Source organism: Bos grunniens, chromosome 14 (genome assembly GCF_055505025.1).
Source record: "Bos grunniens cultivar Pamir isolate PY7600 chromosome 14, Bosgru_T2T1.0, whole genome shotgun sequence".
Lineage (NCBI taxonomy): Eukaryota > Metazoa > Chordata > Mammalia > Artiodactyla > Bovidae > Bos > Bos grunniens.
This window is the reverse complement of record NC_141178.1, coordinates 49,077,380-49,095,509: the sequence shown is the minus strand read 5'-3', so window position 1 is coordinate 49,095,509 and position 18,130 is coordinate 49,077,380. Positions and strand designations below refer to the sequence as shown.

The 18,130-nt window shown below is 41.4% G+C and overlaps 1 protein-coding gene across 3 annotated transcripts in view; it reads left to right on the top strand.

Moving 5' to 3' along the window:
• The first annotated feature begins 1,253 nt into the window (after positions 1 to 1,253).
• Positions 1,254 to 18,130, top strand: part of SULF1 (sulfatase 1) — a 198,344-nt gene continuing 181,467 nt past the window's right edge. For all 3 annotated transcript variants that reach the window (XM_086335453.1, XM_086335456.1, XM_086335450.1), the window contains exon 1: positions 1,254 to 1,404. The gene's annotated coding sequence lies outside the window, so the exon portion shown is untranslated. The remainder of the gene's footprint in view (positions 1,405 to 18,130) is intronic.

Here is an 18,130-nt window from a genome sequence, read left to right as displayed (position 1 = left end):
TTTTTCCCCCAGTGATCCCTCTCTCAGTTCAAAGAAATTCAAAAAGTGCAATATTTAAAATGTTGGCTTCCTGCAGACAGGGAGTTGCTAATATTTCAAATTCCTATTTTGTATTTCAGATTATCAAAATTCCTTAGAAGTCTGATGGAATTTTTTTAAGTTGGTATAAGATTTTAAACAATTACTTTATCTCCAGATAGCTCTTTAAAAGTATTGTAACAACTATAGCCATTTTCTGCTTTAAACTGCTATCAAAGTAATTAGTTCTATAAAATAGTTCAGAGAACTGGAAAAGAAATGCACAGAAGAACAGAAGAAGGAGGTACTGAAATGGCCCCAAATTGAAAACATTTCAAAGCAAAATTGTTAATGAGCTGTTTGAGCTATATGGACATTATATGTGCAATTAACTAGAAGCCAATAAAAATAATCAATAAAAATAATCAATGACAGAGTGCAGCCCCCTGGTACCCAGCGCTTTTCACAAAGAGATGTCTGTGAAGGCGGCGAGTGATTCAAAAAAGCCACCTTTATCTATGGGCTTGCGTGCTAATTTACACGAGTAGAAAGGAAAATGATTTTCCTTGAGTGTTTCTGAAGTTCAGCCCGTGGCAAACGGTGAGGAGCTGTCTGTGGGAAGAGAGAAGTTTCTGCTCTTAGCTGCGCCCCTACCCTCTTCCTCCCAGGAATGTTGGAGGCAGCCACGATCTCATCAAGAGAAGGTAGGAGTTTAGATTTCAAAACGTAGATGTCACATTTCAGTGTAAACGACTCCTACATGAACACTTTATCAGTATGTCAAGATGAATTTTTTATCTCCTGGCGGAGAGGGAGATGGGAGGGGGGCGGGACCTCGTTTAGAAGATTGCGCTCCCTAGCTTGGCAGGAAAAGTTGTTTGTTTTTTTGGCGTTTCTGTGCATCTTACGGAGGGTCCCCATCATCCCCGCGGGGCGCACAAGGAGTTGTGAAAAGTACCGCACAACTGGCCACCGGAATAATTCATCCCCTCCACCTTCTCGTTAGCGCCTCCCACTTCTTCTCTTTTTATAGCAGTTTCTTTCTCTCGAAAAATCTCAGGTTACTTGACTGGGAGTTCTCAGACCTCCAGTTTCAGCCCTGCCCTCAGCCTCCAGTCGTTGAGAGAGAGACACCCAGCCCCAGCAATCGGATTGGGCAGCCCGCCTTGACACACCACTGTGCTGAGTGCTTGAAGACGTGTTTCACCAGATGGTTGGGGTTAGCGTGTGTCATCACATTCGAGTGGGGATTAGGAGTAGGAAGGCTGCCTTGCCGGAGCTGTGTGGTCTTCTCCAAGGGAGAATTGCGGGCAAGAGAACTCCTTTGCTCCGGGGAGAAGAGGAGGAATTCGTTTTCCGCAGCCACGAGAAAAGCAGTGTTTTCAGGTAAAGTAAAAGACATTGAATGAGCCTCTCTCTCTCTCAACATACTTTTGAATGGAATGCTAGCACAGCACACTTGTCAAACCCAGTTGCTGCCCTCCTCTCAAAGCGGCTGCTGCAGGGCTGACATAGCTTGGTGCTTGGCTGTCTTTACAGAACTAACTCTCCTCAAGCCTTGCTCTCGAAGGTATAGCTAAGAAAATGTCTTTGGAAGCCTGTTTGTCCCCCACCCTTTCATATCCCCGTTGCATATTCCAAACAGGAGCTAGACGTTGTTCAGAAGGGATGGAGAAATCCAAGAAAGCATGTCTCTCAGCTTTCGAAATTTACCAGTCACTTTTAAACTGTGGCATTTTACCACCCAGTGGCTCAAGGTTCTTTGAAGAGTCTATTTGCTGGCAGAGATGGAAACGCTTTCTTCCCCAATTTTTTTTTTGCATTGATTTGAGGTGGACCAAAGTGTTTGCAAAACCAGTTGGAGATGGACTCTAAACTTAGAAACTCCTTGAGGGGCTGCCTTCAGAGCAGCTGAGAGCGGCTTTAAAACCAAAATGCTTAGAGCTAGAAGAAAAGCAGAAAAGGAGGAAGTAGGAAAATGCTTTTTTAACATGGCCCTTTTGCAGCTGCAGGGGAGCAGATGGAGGTAATTCATTTGCAGATCTGTTTGTGAAAGTTTTACAAGTCACTGAAAAGTAAAGAAGCACCTCTAATGGATCGTTAAAGTCCCTACATTTATGGGTTTTTAAACAGGCTATCTGAAGTGTTAATTAAATGTAAATAGGTTTTCTGGCTTGGTTATAAACAAACTTAAAAAAAAAGGTTTTAATTACAAGTTAGTCATTGGAAATGAATGGTCATCTGACAATACAAAATGAGTTGTCATGGTATAGTGAGTAGCCATTAATGTAACCACTGTTGAAAGCATCACCAAAATTAAATTGAACTGGATGGAGCAAGGGGGGCTTAGATCTGATGCTTAAGTTGTGGTCTAACAAAGGTCTTTCAAGTTGATGTCCTGTTTTTGTACAGGGATAAAAAATAATTTTTTTCCATTTTTCAAGTTTGTGATCCAGTGAGGTGAATCCATGTGTTACTTCCTTTGCACCCTAACCGACTTGCCTTCCCACATCAGTGTTCAGATACCTGTGGTGCTTAAGAATTCCTGCTCCTATTGGGCTTTCAAACTGAGTAGAGAAACCCAACACCCTCACCCTTGACAGGTGAGAGATTCTATGAATAATACTGTATATAAGCTATTCTGAAATAAGAGCTGTTTTGTAGGTTGAATAACAGGATTTATGGCTAATGCTCTGTGATATTTGTATTTGGGTACAGAAAGATGCTTGAAAAAATTATGGTTCAAGTCACATTGCATATATATTTTTGGCAACCAGAGAGTTTATTTTTTAATCCTCTTTGTATTTATTTTCTTTTCCATTATGGTTTATTAATCCTCTTTTGAAAAATTAAAAAAATGTGTGATCATTGTGTCTAGCTGTTAAACAGAGTGTTCTCTGAAACTGTTTCAAAAGTCTTCTTCAGTGAGGAAACATCCTCAGAAATAACCAGGCAGTTATGAGGACTGAGTAAGATCCGATTCCCAATATTACATAACCCAAAGAGGACTAAGTTCATAAGCTGAAGTCTTTTGGAATTCCAGTCATTCCATTTTAGCTTTACAGTGGAACTGGGGTTTAACAAAATAAAGACAGAAAAGCAAACTAATATCTGGAGTGAGGTCAGGATTAGGATAACAGGCACAGCCTGGAGCAGGTACAGTGCTGGCTACCAATGCCACTTTCCATGATCACAGAGATATTTCAGGAAAAAGTCAAGGCCCTCGTCACCGATAGCTCTTTCTCAGGGAGACATGGTTTGATGGCCTCTAACAAAGGCAAGCCACTGATTAGCCACGGGACACCCCCCCCCCCGCCCCCCGTCCTGCTCCCCGCCCACCCGCAACAAGCATAAGGTGCTAATACTATAGACTGACCACCAAGCTGTCTGCCCAGGATTTGGGCAAAATGGGAGAATTCCCCTGTCCCCGCCCAAAGTCAGTTGTCCGCAGGATTTAGGCAGGATGGAAGCAAGAAAGGAAGTGTTGAGAAATAATAAATTCACGCCTTGAGAAGGCAAAGTTGTATGTTCCTCCCTCTAACAAGGCAAAGGTAACATGAAGTTACTTAATGAACCAAAAGGATCTGTTTCAAGACAGCGCCCACAGGGCAATTCCCGTTTCTTGTCAAAATCGAAATCCACTGTTCCAGATGGAAAACATTCAGAAGCGTATTGACTGTGACTTCCACATACCTCTGTTTGACACTTGGTTTCTTCCTGACAGCACTTGCACGGGTAACACACGTGAAGTCCCCATCAGTGTTCTAACAGCTGTGAAAGTGCTTGAGCACAGGGTATATCTCCCAGAGAGGTGGAACATCCCTGGGGGGCGTGAAGGGGGGAATCTCAACTTGCCCTGTGGCTGCAGCCTGTGATCAAGGCACGCAGGAAGGTGACAAATCTGAGGCCGAAAGCGATCTGAAAGCTTGATCCATTAGCTTACAAAACCCACTTTGACAGTGTTGTGGAAAACTAAAATCCATGAATCCAGGCAGTCACTGAACTTGTGGTAGATGATGAGCGAGAGCCTTCACCAAAGAACTAAAAGGGCTCTCTCTGTGCTCGCCTCCTAAGGAAATTTATGTGACTTAAAGCAGATTGCTGTGGTCATTTCCATTGTAATAGTACTGAAGAGTGGCATGTCTGACACTTTGCATTTCCTGTCTTAAGTAAATACCCATAAGGGAATGGATATGGGGTTTTGTTCTTCTGTGGTTTTGATTTCAAATGGTTTATTCTTTAGGAATCCAGAGAGCAGGAATTCTGATACTGAGTACTGAGATTTTACCAACTGTTGCCATGTGGATGAGGCCAACCAATGGGTCAGGTCAGGACATCTGGTTCTTTTTCCCCCGTGCAATATTTTTGTGTGTGCAGAGAACATGTAGTAAATTTAAGGGAGTTAAAATGTTTAAGGAGCTGACTCGAAATAGATTATCATTTTTAATCATTATTATTGACTTTGAAGAAAACGAGGCTCATGGATGAAATTAAGTCTATAGTGATATGGCAAATTTACCTTTCCTTTAGGTTAGATCCATGCGGGGAGAAAGATTTGAAAGAAGATATTTTATGGGAAAAGTTTGTCCTGAAATATGTTTCTCATTTAAAATATTTTCAACTCTATTTCAATATGCTGGGAAGGAGGGCTATTCGTCTGTTAGCATTTTTTTTTTTTCGCTCTAATATTCCTCTCATCCCCACAGCCAAACTGCCATCAAATCCCGTGAGTCCTTCCTGTAAAGCATCACTCACATCTGGCCCACAGCTACTGCTCCAGTGCAATGATCCCTCACACGTGGGTCATTACAACAACCTCCTAACGGGTCCTCTTGCCTCCACTTCCCTCCTGTCCACCAGTTGTCGTTGAGCTTCCTAAAAAAAAAAACCATGGGTTCCATCAAAACATTTCTCAGCTGTGACTTACCAGATGGATTGTCATTGTCCACAAGATGAAGTTTGAATTTCTCAGTACGACATGCTGGCCCTTTGTTTTTTGGCCCTAACCTTCCAACTGTAGCTCAGACGGGGAAGAATCTGCCTGCGATGTGGGAGACCTGGGCTCAATCCCCGGGTCGAGAAGATCTCCTGGAGAAGGGAATGGCTACCCACTCCAGTATTCTGGCCTAGAGAATTCCATGGACAGAGGAGCCTGGCAGGCTACAATTCATGGGGTCGCAAAGAGTCGAAAACGACTGAGTGGCTTTCACTTCACTTCACTTCCAACTGTAAATCCCTACAGCAACAGAAGTCTACCCTTCCCTGTGACTGAAGTGGCCAGGTCAATGTCCCCCACTTCCTGGTCTCTTCTCTTACCTCTAACCACTCCAGTTTTCCCATCTTATTGTCTGCAAAATGGGAGTTTATCATTACGTGTATTCCTTCTGGTTCTATGTTTATAAGCCTGTGTGTAGGACATCCTCAGCCTCTCTAAGTTCCACCTCCTCCAGGAAGCCTTCCCTGACTACCATATATCCCACTGAGGTTTCCCATCCCTTGGGGCTGACCATTAACACAATTACCTTGTTTCTTTACCCTTGCCTTTTTATCACTTGACTGCTCAGGTAGGGTGAAGTCTCCTAAGACAGGAACTAGTCTGGTCCACTTTGTGTCTCATTAAAAGATGTGTGTCAACTAGCTCACAAGGTCGCTCAGATATGCAAGGCACTCTTCTAATTATCCCACTTTAGAGTCATTTGTTGGCTCTGATAGCCTCCTCTCCATTCATAAAAGAAAAAGGAAAAAAATGGTAAAACTTGATTGGTTATATTTGGGAAATACAGCTTAGGAAAGATGCCACTTGTGAAATGATTGCCCCAAATTAAGCTCGACTATTATCTGAACCGCCCCCCCCCCATCTATTTCAGTTTTCTATAACAGTGGCAGGAAATTTTGCTATGGTGTGAGATTTCAAATATGATTTAGGAAGCAGAACAGTCTTTGGGTTCAGACAGACTTGTGCTGTAATTCACGTGCTGCTTCTCATGAACTGTGTGGCTTTGAACAGATGACTTAACTGTTCAGCTCCTGTAAAATGAAGAGAGGAATACATTCTTTGGGAAAGTTGTGAAGAAACCTACAAAGCACCTAGCTCAGCGCATGTGCAATAAACAGGGGAGAAAGAAGGTTGGTATATACATAAGTGGATGCAGGTCTAGGATGCGTGACTGTGTTCATCTTGGTCATGTCAATCACTCATTCTGTCTATTTAGAACATGTCTTCTTTTAGCCTTTTTCTCTGCCACCAAAGGTGGTAGTGGGGTGGAAGTTGGGGAGGAGACGGGGAGCAGGAAGAGCTGCTTTTAGCATTTAGGTGATTTGGAGCAACTGAGTTAATGGACCCATAGGGACAATGGTGACAGCTGAATACCCTTTGGAGGGAGGAGGGAGTCCTGGGTCCTGCATTAAAGGATAATAAAGAGCAGACGCTGGGCTGCAGGGCGAGGGGAACAAAGGGCCTAGGCAGTGGACCCCAGCAGGGAGCTGAATTCACCAACGGGTCATGTGGTTCTCTTCCTTCCCCCTGCCTCACTGTTTGGAAAGAAATAATAACTTGGCAAAACATTGTAGAGAGTCAGGTCAAGCTTCCAGAAGTAATTGGTAAAGCAAGATACCATTTAGACAAAGCAAGGCGCTTGGACCTTTGCTATCCTTCACCTTGAAAGCAAATTGAACAAAAAGCTGAACGCAATCAGCTTTAGTTCTGGCCTGTTTCCAAACTCTGCACCCACCATCAAACACTGAGTCGTCTATCTGTATCCTTCCCCCAGAAGGGCAGTGGGCAGACCGAGAAATGATCTCACAAAGCACTAAATGCCACCTAGCAGATACGTCCTAGGACCCTGGTCATTCAGTTTTCAGGATCTTGGGATAGATCAAAGAATATTCTTTGCACTCCTGATCATCTGGTCTGCACCTGCCCCAGACCAGGGAAAGGAAAGAAAATGGGAGTCCTATAAATGAAGGGCAAGGCAGGATTTCTGGAGATGTCTCTCTCTTACCAGCAGAGACAACTATGCAACTTTCAAAATGAAGCATTAACAGTTACCTGGCTGGACCTCATCTCTAGGAGCAGATACACTGCTGCTGCTGCTAAGTCGCTTCAGTCGTGTCCGACTCTGTGCGACCCCATAGATGGCAGCCCACCAGGCTCCCCCATCCCTGGGATTCTCCAGGCAAGAACACTGGAGTGGGTTGCCATTTCCTTCTCCAATGCATGAAAATGAAAAGTGAAAGAAGTCGCTCAGTCGTGTCCGACTCTTAGCGACCCCATGGACTACAGCCCACCAGGCTCCTCCATCCATGGGATTTTCCAGGCAAGAGTACTGGAGTGGGATGCCATTGCCTTCTCTGGCAGATACACTAGATGCTGAAAATATGGGATCCATGTACTACTCCACAATGGTGCATTTTAAACCTCTGTTAATTAAAAAAATGTAGCTCTACACTTGACCTCCAAAAGTCAAATCTTTTCTTATACTCTGATCTCCTTTTTACTCCACAACCACAGATCTGTAAGAAAATATTTCTGCATATTTGAAATTGTGGATCTAAGAAACTCTGAGCCATGCCACTGTTAATTAACTAGAGAGGGTGAAATCAATACTGAAGAGCTATGCTGAAAAATGAGCAGATACAATGTGTTTCTGGGTGAGAAGGTAGTGTCTACCCAAGTTAATCTACAAATTTCAGGTAGTGATAAATTTTCACACAAGACAGTTAGATGGTTGACAGAGGGCGCAGCATTTGGCAACGGGTTAAGAGCCCCATTGGCTCTGGTTGAACATAAAATAAAGATTCAAAAGTTTATTTGGCTGATAAACTCATGAGCAAGACTGGACACTTGTGTAAGAGAAGAGCCATAGTAAGAAGGGGATTTGTTTTTATCTCATATCCAATTATGTTATAAAAGTACAATAATTGAATTTTCTCTTCCAAAGCAATTGACTCTGAAGTACACATTCATCCACCTTCATATATTTTTGCTTTTGTTTTATTCTCTTCAGTTTTTTTACTCTCCTCAGTCTTCATCTCTGTTCTATTGTTGTGGTTCAGTTGCTAAGTCGTGTTCGATTCTTTGTGACCCCACGGACTGCAGCACAACAGTTTCCCCTGTTCTTCACTATCTCCTGGAGTTTGCTCAAATTCATATCCATTGAGTCAGTGATGCTATCTAACCATCTCATCCTCTGCCGCCCCTTCTCCTTTTGCTTTTAATCTTTCCCAGCATCAGGGTCTTTTCCAATGAGTCAGCTTTCCGCACTGGGTAGACAAAGTATTGGAGTTTCTGCTTTAGCATCAGTTTTTCCAATGAATATACAGGGTTGATTTCCTTTAGGATTGACTGATTTGATCTCCTTGCTGTCCAAGGGACACTTCAGAGTCTTCTCTAGCACCACAGTTTGAAAGCATCAATTCTTTGGTGCCCAGCCTTCTTTATGGTCCAACTCTCACATCCGTATATGACTACTGGAAAAACCAGAGCTTTGACTATACAGACTTTGGTCAGCAAAGTGATGTCTCTGTTTTTTAATATGCTGTCTAGGTTTGTCATAGCTTTCTATCCAAGGAGCAAGCATCTTTTCATTTCATTTTCCTTTCACTTCATTTGTTGTTCTGGTGTTGGCATTGTCCAAATCTTCAGCTCAGCTACAAACTGTGGTTGCTAGAAAGAAGGTCTATTGCTACAATGAACTGAAACCCTGAACTAGTTTTTGTTATTACTTTGTTCTGCTTTTTCTCATCTGCAAATAGAGCTACTAATATACGCAGCTTTTCCACTTCATGGAATACATAATAGGCCTGAAACAAATTTATTTCAAGAGCTCAGGAAAATTCTCCTGTAGTCATTTCCTTGATAGAGCCTCCAAATACACCAATCTAAGCATCTCTGAGCAACAAGAGTACATTCTTAACAGACAAACTAAAAATCTGAATTTCAGGGGGTTCTGTTTATTGACCAGTTTTGTGGTATGGTGTTATAACTCATAGGCAACACCTGCTATATTAACTTAAAACTGAAGACCAAACTGTTAATGAGATATTAGCTCTACCAGGGTCATGATGATAATAGATGAAATGCATACAAGACTGTGCATTTCTTGGTAAGTTAACATAAAAGTGTACACCTGTGGTTATTAGCCTCAAACTCCTATTACTAATTTGGCTTAGCATCAAAATCACCTTTCTATAACATAACATGTCCTCTGAATAGACTTCCTGCTAGTTTCAAGCTTCCTCCTTAACCTTCACCTGCCAGTAATCAGTCTTCCCCTGAGTAGAATATCCTAGCACACAGATGTGCTTGGTGTTGCATCCATAAATTCTGGACACTTCAGCTTTTAACTTTCATCTACAAGAAGTGCATCTTCCCCCCAAAAAAGGCCTCTAAAATCATGTGCTCCTTCCTTTATCTTGAGAGCTTTCACACTGGCAAGAAAAAAGAAACTCTTCTGGATACAGCAAATGAATAAAAGCAAGGGGTGTATTATTTATTTCCAAAGGTTTCACATGTGTTATCCCATTCATGTCATATATGGTATCTATATTTAGTAAAAGAGACTTGAGGGACAGACTCAATATCAAACAGCTTAAACTACTTTTTGGCAGTTGATCTGTTATCCTAAGAAACAACCATAGGTAACTTCTAAATAAAACCAAAAGAACAGACTGAAAGCTGTATCAATATGCTAATATGTGGTGCAGTGGTAAAGAATCCTCCTGCCAATGCAGGAGATGCAGGAGACCAGGGTTCGATCCCTGTGTTGGGAAGATCCCCTGGAGCAGGAAATGGCAACCTACTCCAGTATTCTTGCCTGGGAAATCCCATGGACAGAGGAGCCTGGTGGGCTACAGTCCATGGGGTTGCAAAGAGTCAGACGAGACGGAGCAACTGAGCATATGTACTCAACAACTTCTTGTGTATATACTTCTATCCCAGTGCTCAGAGGATTACAAAATAATATAGGATACTATTCTTTCCCTTTAGGAATATCTAGTTTAGCTGTGAGTGGAAGACACGCTCCCCACTTCCCAAATTTTTTTAGTAGTAATGCAAAGAATTTTGTGGTCAAATATCAATTATTACTGCTGCTGCTGCTGCTGCTAAGTCGCTTCAGTCATGTCCGACTCTGTGCGACCCCATAGATGGCAGCCCACCAGGCTCCCCCATCCCTGGGATTCTCCAGGCAAGAACACTGGAGTGGGTTGCCATTTCCTTCTCCAATGCATGAAAGTGAAGAGTGAAAGTGAAGTCGCTCAGTCGTGTCCGACTCTTAGCGACCCCATGGACTGCAGCCCACCAGGCTCCTCCGTCCATGGGATTTTCCAGGCAAGAGTACTGGAGTGGGGTGCCATTGCCTTCTCCGTCAATTATTACTACTAATTAAATAAAAAGGATGTCCACAGAGCCCCCTACTGGTGGAGCGGGAATCTGAGCCCGGCAAGACTTTTCTCCAGGTCATTAAGCAGATGAATCAGAGCAGTGATTCACCTCCATTCTTTGCAAAGTCTATGGAGACAATTCATTTACCCTCTTTTCCTCAGTTTTCTTCTCTGTCAAATGGAGATATGATCATCACAAAGTGTAGAAAGTTCAGTGAGATAATAAAAGTAAGATGTTGTACACAGCACCTAGAACTTAGTAAGAATTCAAAGAGTTGGAAGCTTTTTCCAAGACGGCAGAAGGAACCACCTGAGTTAAGGCTTGGAGTTAAATTGTGCATGTCGTTTGCAAGCCAAGTCATAGTATTTCTGAGTCAGAGGATGTGCATAGATGCAGTTTGGGAATATGATAAAGGAGGTATTCGGCAGAGGAGAGGGAAGAGAAAGGAAAAAAGTGATGGAGGAAGAGAGAGAAAAAGATGAGAAAGAAGGAGGAGGAAGAATACAGTCCTTGGTTGCCTCTACTTTGTACCATTTTTTAGTCTTTTTTATTTTTTGGCTGTGCTGTGTGGCATGCAGGGTCTTAGTTTCCAACCAGGGATCAAATCTGTGCCACCTGCACTGGGAGCTTGGAGTCTTAGCCACTGGACCACCAGGGACGTCCCCCCTTTTCTACTTTAAGCACATCATGTCAGCTGAATTAGGCCAGATTCCAGAGTGTCATGACACATCAGGACTTCAGCTAGCGAGGTTGTATCTACTTTTGAAATAGATGCCTTAGGATGTTTGAGCAGTAGGTTTTTCAGGAATGGGGAGAGGGAAAGAGAGAAAGAGATGAGTGTGGGGGGAACACTCAATTGGGAGTCCAAAAAAGAAAATGAAAAATAAGTTGCTGTTCTCATCAGTAACCCTGACAGTGAGGAACGGATGGGTGCAAGAAACATTGTGAAAAGCTTGGTAATTAGTCAAATAAAAGACAAAGGAAAGACAAGTGGCAAAGAAGACACAGGCATGAAGCCCAGGAAATCAGGGAGTGGTGACATCCCTTAAGGAAAATAAGGATGCTGGAAGTAGAACTTCCTTTTGTAACACTATACACATCCCAAGCTATGGCTGAGATAACTTTGTAACGCAACACAGGCAAGTGCGTGTCCTGTGTGCTCAGTTGTGTCCAACTGTCTGTAACACCATGGACGATAGCCTGCCGTGGTTCTCTGTCCATGGAATTCTCCAGGCAAGAATACTGGAGTGGGCTGCCATTCCCTACTCCAACAGGTAAATACATGTGCGTCTAAATGTTTAATAATATAATTTTGAAGCCATAAAATTGAACTTTCTGATCATCCGTGGACAGAAGGCAGAAGATACCACTGTGGTGTTTTTTATGACATATTCCTCCTCAGATAAAAAGGATCTTTTCTCAGATTCAGAACATAATTGGCTCAATAACTCTTCTAGTGTTTTTAAACTTAAGGGAAGTAAGGGATTTTCAAGTCAGAACAACAAACTACTTCTGCGCAATATCTGTAATTCTCTTCTTTCAGCTCAGAAAATGTTAGTGGAGAGGGACATATAATTTAAAGAGTAAAGAGGCAAGAAGAGATGAAATATTTAAGTTGCTTCTGCTCATAAACGTTCAGCTTATAACTTGGTTGACATCCTTTTACAAAACGTGTGAATGACTTATTTTACAAGTGATATAGACACTCCCTTTTTCACTCACTACAACGACAAATCATTCTTAGTTTAAAGCTTTGAGAGAGATTTTCCTGCCCTCCTGCTTTTCTTTCTATCTCCTCTTGTTCTATTCTTTTGTTTGTCACATTTCATTTTAAGCTTCTCTCCAAAAACAGGAGAGCCATTCTTGATACTAAATCAATGAATAATTTTCAGGATTAGGTATAATTTTATTAGAGGTAGAAGATTATATTTGCCATTTCACACTCTTGCATCAGATGTGGGGAGGAGCAGGGCAGCATGATTGAAAGAATACACTGCTTGAATCTGCTAGATTTGGGATTTAAATTGCTAGGAATTTGTGGGAATAATACTGACCTGGGGAGACCTGACAGCATTTTGGTTCCTCAAAAGAGACTTGGGTTCTGTTCAAATTTTTAATGAAGACTTTGGCCCGTTTTATTTTACTCAACTGAGCTTGCTGAACCATGTTCCCTGGTTCCTATTGGAGAAATGCCAGCCTAAGTATCCGCACCTATAAATCTAGTTCTCAGTTAGGGTTGCCACCCATGGGGGTCAAATTAGCATGAGTTAGTTTATACTCGGAAGCTATTAATGGCTAACGACTGACTTGGTCATTCTCAAGACATCCAGTGCAAGGAACTAAGGAAAAAAGACAGAATACACTCATTCCATCATTAGAGCAATAAATGTCATCTGCAGCAAGCACAAAAGTTGGGTTTAACTGTGAAGTTTAACACTGGGTCTTTTCTGCTGGTGTCCACTTAGGTCAACAGGCCCATGAGCCTGCATATGTGGAGATGAAGGTATGGAGTATAGGCTGATATTCTAAAACTCCTTCATCCAGACTGTCTAAACTCAGATTTCAATTCAGGATTCTATTCCTACATGTTCAACTTATCCACCTGTCTCAGAGGTACAAAGACTTCTTGACAAGGAGAAGCATAGTCCTTCTAAGAAAAGAAAAATGAATAAGTGGAGAGGAAGAAGGGAAAATACCAGTCAAACATACCGTGTTTTAGAGTCATGTTTTTTTGACACAAAAATAAGGACAGAAAACAGGAAATAAGCTTTATGAAACACTTCATGTGTAGTGGTTGTTATTCTCATTAGTTGTTTTGCTCTAAAATTGGAGATCCAAGGACTTCCCTGGTGGCCCAGTGGTTAAGAGTCTGTGTTTCTTATGTAGGGACTATGGATTCAATCCCTGGTCAGGGAACCAAGATCCCAAATGCCACGTGGCACGGCAAAAAAAAAAAAGTTTTTAATAAAAAGTAGATAAAACCAGAAATCCATTGAGCCACCCTTCTGGGCACCCACTGCCTTCATCTCAGAAGTGGAATTGGAAGTACTCTTCTAATTGTTTCTGCCACTATTACAAGTTTAGAAAACCTCACTGGACTGCCTCATTGGCTTTAGGTAAGCTTATTTCATGCTGGGCAAGTAATAGATTAAAATGTCACTAGCAATGACAAAATTTGCTGAACAGTGGCAGTTGTGTTATAGTCAGGAAAAAGAAGCAGAGTGGTACAGTGGGAAAACATTGGCAACCCAGATTCTAGAGCTTGGTTACCATTAATAATGAGATATTGAGCAAATTAATTAACCTTTCAGGAGCATGCCTCCCACTACTTCTTAACCTTTTTTCTACTGTTCCCTCCATCAAATTATTCTCCTTAACTGGCAAGCTCTGCTCTTTCCCTAAGACCAGTCTAAATAAATAAGATATTCTCCTTTGAAATTAAAAAGCGTGGTGGGAGGAACAGGGAAGGACTTTAATCCAGTTTGCACCATCTCTTGCTCTTTTTCCGCTCATTTTATATATCACTATTAAACTAATCTTCTAGCATCATTTTCATTATGCCCTTCCATTATTCTAAAATAGCCAATTCTCTATAGCACCCAGCTTATTAATAAATAAAACACCAGCCTTTAAGGACATGCGTCATGTTTTCCACTTGAACCATATCCCTTCCCTGATGTACTTTCTGTTCTTTACTAAGTTGGTTCAGTATCTCCTAAATTTCCATCACTTACTTTTACTGCTAAGGATTTGCCCATAGTGTTTTCTGGGCTCAGGCTGTCCTCCCATCATAGTTGTGATGTTCACATCTCACCCATCCTTGAAGAAAAATTACCCCATTACTTACATGGAACTTTCTTTTGTTTGCTATACCAACTATCAATAAGTCCCTTCTCATAGGTGATCTCTTACCACTTAACATGTTGCCATCTAATTTTAGCTCTTGATTAACTACAATTTTGCATTTATTACTATTCTTCATAGATTTTTAATATTGCTCCCTCTCTTTCTTATCAGAAACATGAAGGTAGAAGTTGAGTTTTAAACCTCTGCCTCTATCAAGCATAGCTTCAAGACGGTATATCTGATATAGGCCATAGGTCATTATATATTCATAGCCAGATTGGTCAAGGATAATTGGAATAGAAAGCTGCACTTTAGTCACTGAGAAATTTGAGGAAACTAATCAAAAGTAAATCCACAACCACAGGCAATTCTTTTGACACTGTGGAAAGCACTATCTCATGCACCAGTTTTCTGGCTTAATATTTTTCCATCTTCTGCACATCACTTTCTCAGTGCTGCATTTGGGCCAGCTGAATTCCATCCAGAAACAGATTTAAATAGACAATAGGCCAACTAGAATTCCCATCCTCCTTGATTAGATGTGAAATTGCAGAGCTGGGTGTCACTCACATGCCAGCCACTCAGGAGTCTATGCTATCAATTAATTTCTCTTGAGAGCTGAACTGAGGAGATTGTGACAGTTCCACTTTTAAGGGCATGTAAAATTATGGCTAGACCAGAATTTTAGGGACAGTGCCAGACAGACAGACCCACCCCACCTGGATGAAAGTATCCACTATCTGCTGCATATCATAAATTAAAATTCCCTGAAAACCCCACAGTAAATCATATTTTTCTGTTTCTGTAGTTGGATTTGACTATAAAAATTCATTGGCTTGAAATCACATTCTCAGCTGTAAGACAATTTGCCAGTGAGATGAGAGGTTTTAAATCACTTAGAAGAAAGAGGAAATTATCACACATTCTATTGGATCTACTGGATCTTATTTCTTGTAGTTTTCTGGAATAATCAGAATTAAGGCTTGATTTTCCAAGAAAGGCATGGAAAATATCACAGAAGCACAGACTATAAGAGGTATACCTCAGAGATCATCTAGGTAAAAATCCCCCATTTTACATCCGAGGAAACGGAAAAAAAGTATGAAGGTGTTTGTGCTCAATCGTGTCCAACTCTTTCAGACACCATGGACCGTAGCCTGCCAGGCTCCTCTGTCCATGCAGTTCTCTAGGCAGGAATACTGGAGTGGGTTGCCATTTCCTTCTCCAGGGGATCTTCCTGACCCTGGGATCAAACTGGCATCTCTTGTATCTCCTGCATTGGCAGATGGATTCTTTACCACCAGCACCACCTGAGGAGATGAAGCCTGCCTAAAAAAAATCCTAAAACCCACATTTCCCAGATAGTTCTAGGCCAGGCTTTATCGAAACGTATAAGGCAGTAAAGTTCTACCAGGACTAACTGGATTTCATGTGTCAGATGTCCTCTAGAATCGAGGAAAACATGAGGGTGTGAAGCCAGCTCTCCCACGGCCCCTCTTACTAGTGCCAGACTGCAGAGAAGTCTCAGGGCTGGAACAAATACCAGCAGAAGCATTTACTGTTTAGGTGTATTCTTTGTGGAAAATCTATTCTACCAGAAATACCCAAGCACTGATCTGAAACTTCGAAGCTTTGTTATAAAGAGCCTTGTTTGTAAAGGCCCCTTTTAACCTTTGCCAACAGAATGCTACCCAAGTGATGACAATAATATTAACCATCACACCCTCAAAACATTTTCCTTTGAGTCAAATCACTGGAACTTGCAGTCTTTGGATTAGCAAAGCAAATACATCATTTCTGCACACCAGAAAACAGCATCTGAGAGAGGAGTCTAAAGAGCTAGCGAGTAGAGTAATCCACATTGGAACTCATGTCTTCTAACACCTACTTCACTGCTTCATGTTTCCAGTGATTCCAAATACATATATTATTATATATGTAATACATTAGGGAAACCTGTTGCCTTCCATGGCCTTCCCTGATGGCTCAGAGGGTAAAGAATCTGCCTGCAATGCAGGAGACCTTGGTTTAATCCCTGGAGTTGAGCTGCCCTGACGTCACCTCACTGAGAAATAAACATTGGACATACGTCCTCAGGTTCTGGAATTTTCCCAAGAGAAGTATAAGGGCCATAGTCTTCAGAGCTTTCTAAATTATGTGAGTATATAAACCAGTATGTACCTACATAATTTATGTCTAAGACAGATTTATTTGTAGAGGAAGTAAAATGAGTCATTATTGGATTATAAATGTCTTTCAAAATCATTAATTTACATTTTTCATCTTGCAGTATCATGAATAATAATTTAATAATTCCAAAAAAAGATTAACTTAGAATTTTAAAGTGTGGTTTTGATTTTTTTGGAAAAAATAGCTTTGTTTTTAAAACATATCCTATATTTCTATTTGTTATTTAAAAAGTCACTGATTTTCAGAGCAATGCAAGGAATATGTCACAGAAAAAAAGAGTATGTGCATTCAGATTGTTATCAGCTATATTTCAATTCACTGTGATTGAAAACCTGGTTAGAACTATAAAGAAATCAGGCTTTACCAGTACTACATCTGCTGGTAAAAGGGAGAATTCTGTTGTGAATGTAGAGTTAATTTGGCAGAATAATTACCTGTTTGTCATATAGCTAAATTTTAATCACAGCAAGTGCTGAAAAAGAATTCTATGAAAAATTATATCTTCAGTCCACAAGAATACTTTCTTCTTTGAACTAAGCCTATACATTGACCACTTCTGTAAAACATGCTTTCCTATTTATTATTTGTATCTCTGCCGTTGTTCATAATGAAAATAAAACAGGTCATTTTCACTACTTGAAGGGAGGGTCAGAAGAAATAAAGCTGAGCTCTTTCCAAACTCTTTATAGTTCTTTTGTTCTGCCGTTGAGCAGGGGTTGCCCTTAAGTCGTTATGACTTTTTTCTCTAACATGCTCATAATCTCCACCAAAAAGACTACATAAAATGGCAAGCTGTTAAAGAAGAAAAACTACACACAAAAAGGATGCAAATTTTTCAGTAGTGTAACTGAAGAACATCTTTCTCATTTCCCCGACCCATCAGAGATTCCAAAGATGACTCAATCTTCAGCTTCTTATACACAGAGAAAATGGACTTCTTAGTTTGACCTTCCTTGCTTAGTCCTCTAATGTTTTATGAAATTTGACTTTTCCCATTTATGAAACTTTTAACTTTGTATAACAATCTATACTTTCTAAAGTGCTTTCAAACCATTCATTTCATCTTGAAAACCTTGTGGAACACATCACCCAGCTAAGTACCTATGCCCCTTTTAAAGAATAAGAATGAAGTTGCACTCTTGGATAATACACAATGAAAGATATTTAGGGTTATAAGACCATGAGTCAAGCAGCTTTCACTGAACTCAAGGAAAACAAACAAACACTGAAAGTGAAAGTGAAGTCAGTCGTGTCCGACTCTTTGCGACCCCGTGGACTGTAGCCCACCAGGCTCCTCCGTCCATGGGATTCTCCAGGCAAGAATACTGGAGTAGGTTGCCATTTCCTTCTCCAGGGGAATCTTCCCAACCCAGGGATCAAACCCAGGTCTCCTGCATTGCAGGCAGATGCTTTAACCTCTGAGCTACCAGGGAAGCCCATAGAAGGAGGAAATGAGCAACAATTGATGAAAGGATTGGGCAGTTCAGTTCAGTTCAGTCACTCAGTCATGTCCAACTCTTTGCGACCCCATGGACTGCAGCACACTAGGCCTCCCTGTCCAGCCCCAACTCCCGGAGTTCACCCAAACTCAGGTCCATCGAGTCGGTGATGCCATCCAGCCATCTCATCCTCTGTCGTCCCCTTCTCCTCCTGCCCCCAATCCCTCCCAGCATCACAGTCTTTTCCATGAGT